The sequence below is a fragment of the Aotus nancymaae genome, unplaced genomic scaffold (assembly GCF_030222135.1).
Source record: "Aotus nancymaae isolate 86718 unplaced genomic scaffold, 86718_ANA_hifiasm-v0.15.2.pri h1tg000059l, whole genome shotgun sequence".
Classification (NCBI taxonomy): Eukaryota; Metazoa; Chordata; class Mammalia; order Primates; family Aotidae; genus Aotus; species Aotus nancymaae.
This window is the reverse complement of record NW_026988473.1, coordinates 35,670,122-35,675,874: the sequence shown is the minus strand read 5'-3', so window position 1 is coordinate 35,675,874 and position 5,753 is coordinate 35,670,122. Positions and strand designations below refer to the sequence as shown.

At 36.3% G+C, this 5,753-nt stretch overlaps 1 pseudogene; it reads right to left on the bottom strand.

Moving 5' to 3' along the window:
- Positions 1-1,098: 1,098 nt before the first annotated feature.
- Positions 1,099-1,768, bottom strand: LOC105717380 (N-acylneuraminate-9-phosphatase-like; annotated as a pseudogene).
- Positions 1,769-5,753: the final 3,985 nt, after the last annotated feature.

Genomic DNA, 5,753 nt, shown 5'->3' with positions numbered 1-5,753 from the left:
GTCAAATCAATTATTTGATGCCCAAAACGTAACTCTAAAAAGTTGAACATGCATTGCTACACACATTTTTCTCATATCTGAAACAATTTTCCTATAAACTTACCATATTAGAGTGAATACTTCATCTCAATTTAAATAATGATTTTTATGTTATATATTATTTATTTGATATAATGTCTTTTGAAAATAAGTGGAATTTTCCACAATCATCATGCACATCTAAGATATTAAGATACTGGGCCGGGCACAGTGGCTCAATCTTGCATCCCAGCATTTTGGAAGACCAAGGCAGGTGGATCACCTGAAGTCAGGAGTTCAAGACTAGCCTGGCCAACATAGTAAAACCCCATCTCTCCAAAAAATACAAAAAAAGAAAAATTAGTCGAGCATGATGTTGGGTGCTGTAATCCCAGGTACTCGGGAGGCTGAGGCAGGAGAATCACTTGAACCCGGGAGGCAGAGGTTGCACTGAGCTGAGATTATGCCATTGCACTCCAGCCTGGGAAACAAAGCAAGACTCCATCTAAAAAAAAAAAAAGTTCCTGATTCACTTTCTTGTATTCTTCTGTGTATGTGTATGTTTGTTGGATATAATAAATTTACTTTTTTAAGGCAAAAAATATAGTTTATATTTTTAATATATGCAAAATAATTTCAGTATGAAATTTCTTGATTTGCATGTGACTTAGTATTTATTTCATATTAACTAGATTCAGTTGCTCTGATAAATTTGTGTTTTAGAAAATTTATTTTTAATAAATATCTATTTTTAAGACAGAAGATAAACCTTATATATATGCATCCATGTGTAAGCAATCCTACTTGGTGTCGTGGAGCCAAGATACTAAAAGATTAGTAAAATAATTTGTAAAAGCTCCATTCGCAGACTAACAAATAATATATTTCCTCAAATTTTCTGGAATATACTACTGATTTGTATTCATGTAATCTGAATTTCAGATATAAATACCAGTCAATGATTGGTAGTTACAACTTAAAAGCAATTGGATTGGGAAGACATTCAAAATATTGGTCATTAAATCATAAATAAAATTATTCTTAGAACTGGACCATGGCAAGTGGAGCACCTAACTTTTTTTAGTTCAAACTCTGCAAATTGACTCTAATGTTCATATCACGCCCTTTTATGTGCTTTAAACAGACATACTGGCTTTGTGGTCTATACTCCAGCACAGAAGAAACTCTGTAACACAGAACTGGGTAGGACTTCAGTGACACTATTCCATTTTTATTGATCCAGACTGTTGCTTTCAATCCTACTTTCAGTCCCCAGGTTGTACTCTGAGAGGATTACAGCAATAATAAAGCATGGACGGTGCTGGCTTCTCCTCTCTCTGCTCTCCACCTACAACAACATCAAAATAGGACTGACAGCCACAAGCCTCAGTTTTCTCTCTCTGGGTCTGTCTGTCCCTATTCGTTAATAGAAGTAGGCGGATCTCCTTTCAAAGTTCAGTGAACATGGCTTTGACACTCTCTGCTAGTGTCACATGCTGTAAACATGTAGATTTCCAAAGGAAGTAACATTCTTCAGTCAATTTTCTACTGGCTGCACTAACTTTTGTTTCCTGGATTGCTTCTTCCCAATGTGAAGTCCTTAGATCAGTAATGCATGTATTGTTAGGATAAAAACATTCCTTGCTGAGTTAACTTGAACTTTACCACAGACGATTTTAACCTCTTCCTTATAATGGTATTTTGATTGTAGGAGCGTTATCACCTATGACAAGCCTCTCATGCTTATCATGTCGATGGTCAGAGAAAAGGGCCCACACACAGCTCAGCCCCCAAACACCACATGCATGAAGCTGGTGGCCCTGAGTTAACTTCAAACACACAATCGACTTTGCATTCCAATCACCTAACATATTTAATTGAAGTATAAAGCATTATAAAGGCCTAAAGTATACTATATAAACTGGCCCCATTACCTTTTAACTTTATCTTCTATTATTCTAACTTTCCCTCATATTCTCCTTACTCAAAAGCTGTCTTATAAATAATGGCTGCCCTGACCATTCAGGTGCTTATGAACTCGATTTTCTTATTGATTGATTTATTCATATATCTCTTAACATCATCTAAATACTAAACTTTACTTACTTCATTTATTGCATGCACCCCTCCACCACCACCATACTGTCAAATGCATGCTTGTGATTTTTTTAAACATATTAGTTGCATAATTTAAACTTCTACATGGCACTCTGTGGGCAGACAAAAATGTTTGCTGGCTGAATGGATGTATAACCTGTTTTCTCTTTAAACCCAACTGAGCTCATTTATAGATTGAGAAAAACAGCACTTACTGTTTTTCACTTTGCTCGTATACAGATTGAGATAAACAACACTTTATAGGGTGTTTGTATGTGTGAAGTTCCCAATCCCAGGTAAACCCTAACTATAGCTGCTTATATGATTTAGAACACATTTTTCTTTAGTCCAGAATTCCCAATAGAGCAAATTTTTGAAGATTATTAGACAAAGCCCATAATCTCTTTTTTCTTATTTCTTTTTAATAGTACCATTGCCAATAGTTATAACAATTGTTAGAGTTTTTCTAACTTATACAAATAATTTCTGTTGGATTTTGTCTTCTTTCTCTGTTTACTAGAAGTCATATTTGAATCGATAGTTTTTGCTCATAATGTTAATGATTAGAAGGTGAGGAGAAATAGTGCCAGCTCCTACCTGGAGGAATAATGAGCCTTGGAAAAATCTGCAGACATGAGTATAACAGCTTTTGATAGGACTTCAGCTCACTAGCTTTCCCTATATAGTCAATGATATTTCTCTGAACAGATTGTCTGTTATGTACTAAAACAAACCAAGAAAAGAAAAAATGGGGAGGGAGAGTTAATTTATATGTAAATGTAGATATAGAAATTAGGTTAGAAAGAAGAAAAAAAACCCTTTTCTCAGGTGTCTCGCATTTTAACTGAATCTCCTGTGTATCATGCAAAATTGATGACTGTGTGCATTTTTTCTCCGCTAACTGCAGTCTACAATGACAGCCAATAAAATCGAACTTCTTTAGAAATAGCTAGAGATTATACCCATCTAGAATGTTCAATGCTTATTATTTTAATAATACTGCTAGTGTTCATCTTCAAGACAACAATATTATCTTATACAATTTAGTAAAAAGTGAGCATGTATAAAATATTTTTGTATAATAATTCATCCAAAAAGGAATTATTACTACACAGTAATTCCATCCAAAGGAAGGAAGAAAGGAAGGAAGGAAGGAAGGGAGGGAGGGAGGGAAAGAGGGAGGGAGGGAGGAGAAGAAAGGAAGGAGGAAAGGAAGAAAGGAAGCAGGAAAGGAAGGAAGGAGGGAAGGAGAGGAGGAAGGAATGGAGGGAGGGAGGGAAGGGGATGGATGGAAGGGAAGGGAGGGAGGAGAGTGTTAAATCAAAAAGATATAACTATTTTATTCATTATTTGCAAAGGGGATGTCTGAAAATGCATTTGTGTGAATGTATTTATATTTATAAAGATTTTTGTGCATTTGGGGGCTTACAAGCACTAGAAACAAGAGTTAACCCCTGCAGTGTCAAACCTCTCTATACATAGTAAGTCAAAATTATTGATAACATTTTATTTTCTTTCTTATCTTTTAGTACTCCTGCTCACTTTTGGTTTCCATTTCCATGCAATATCTTCTTCCATCCCTTTCTTTCCCTCTATATGTGTCTTCACTGGTACAGTGAGGGTTTTTTTTCTTTTTTGTAGGTAGCACATAGTTGGAGCATTTTAAAAATCCATTTAGCCATTCAATGTCTTTTAAGTCCATAATTTAACTTGTTTACATTCAAGATTATTATTGACATGTAAGACTTTGTTTCTATTATATTATTGTTTTCTGTTTTGTATATTCTTTATTTCTTTCATTTTTTCTAATTTTTTGTGACTGCGGTTAAGTGTGTTCCTGTAGTGGTATCATTTCAGTACCTTCTCTTCCTCTTTGTGTGATTGCTTTTGTAGTGTAGTTTGTACACTTGTTTACATGATGATACATGTCATATTTTTGCTTCCAGGTTCAGGACTGTCTTGAACATTTCTTTTAGGGCCAGTCTAGTGGTTATTAATTCTCTCAGTATTTCATCATCTGGGAATTATTTTATTTTTTCGTCATTTATGAAGAAGAATTTTGTTGGATATAGTATACATTGGTGATAGTTCTTTTATTTTAGCACTTTGAATATAATCCTATTCTCATGGTCTGTGAGGTTTCTGCTGAGAAATTTGCTGTTAGACTGATAAGATTTCTTTTTCTTTTTATTTATTTATTTATTTATTTTGAGATGGAGTTTCACTCTTGTTACTCAGGCTGGAGTGCAATGGTGTGTTCTCTCGGCTCACCCCAACCTCCGCCTCCTGGGTTCAAGCGATTCTCCTCAGCCTCCCAAGTAGCTGAGATTATAGGAATGTGCCACCACACAAGGCTAATTTTTTGTTTTTTTAGTAGAGATAGGGTTTCACCATGTTGGCCAGGATGGTATTGATCTCTTGACCTCGTGATCTACCCACCTCAGCCTCCCAAAGTCCTGGAATTACAGGCATGAGCCACCATGCCCGGTCTGATAAGATTTCTTTTATAGGTAATTAGTCACCTTTCTTTTGTGATTTTAGGATGTGCAGCTTATCTTCGACTTTATACAGTCTTAATATAATGTGCTCTGGAGAAGACATTTTTGCATTATATCTTCCTGGGGATTGTTGAGCCTTCTGTATCTGAATGTCTAAATGTCTTGCTAGATTTGGGAAGTTCTCATCTATTATTTCACTGAATAGGTTTTCCAATCACTTCTTTGTTTCTACTTTCTTGAGGATATCAATAATTTATAAATGTGGTTAATTTATGTTATCCCAAATGGAGTTTTGCTCTTATTGCCCAGGCTGAAATGCAATGGCACAATCTTGGGTCACCGCAACCTCTGCCTCCTGTGTTACTGCAACCTCTGCCTCCTGGGTTCAAATAATTCTCTGCCTCAGCTTCCTAAGTAGCTGGGATTACAGGCATGTAATCCACACCTGGCTAATTTTGTATTTTAGATGAAGTTTTGCTCTTGTAGCCCTGGCTAGAGGGTAATGGTGCAATCTCAGCTCATTGCAACCTCAGCTTCCCAGGTTTAAGTGATTCTCCTGCCTCAGCCTCCCGAGTAGCTGGGATTACAGGTGCTCACCACTATGCCCAGCTAATTTTCGTATTTTTAGTAGAGACAGCGTTTCACCACATTGGCCATGCTGGTCTTGAACTCCTGACCTCAGGTGATCCGCCCACCTCAGGCTCCCAAAGTGCTGGGATTACAGGTGTGAGCCACTGTGCTCAGACTCTATTTTTTCTGACTGAATTATTTCAGAATACTTCTCTTCAAGTTATGGAATTTGTTTTTCTATCTAATCAAGTCTAATGTTGAAACTTTTAATTAAGCTTTTTACCATTTAGAAAAAAAAAGTGCAACTCACTGCCAGTGCTCATTTAATTTTACATAAACATGCTCTTTGAGGCTGAAGCAAATCTGACTGATTTTCAATGTGAAACTAAAATTTAAAAACTGTTCTTGGAGTTATTTCATCAGAATCTCTGTTTTTTTTTTTTTTTTTTTTTGAGTCTTGCTCTGTTGCCCAGGCTGGAGTGCAGTGGCGCCCATCTCAGCTCACTACAACCTCCACCTCCCAGGTTCTTGTGCCTCAACCTCCCAATTAGTGGGATTATAGGCATGTGC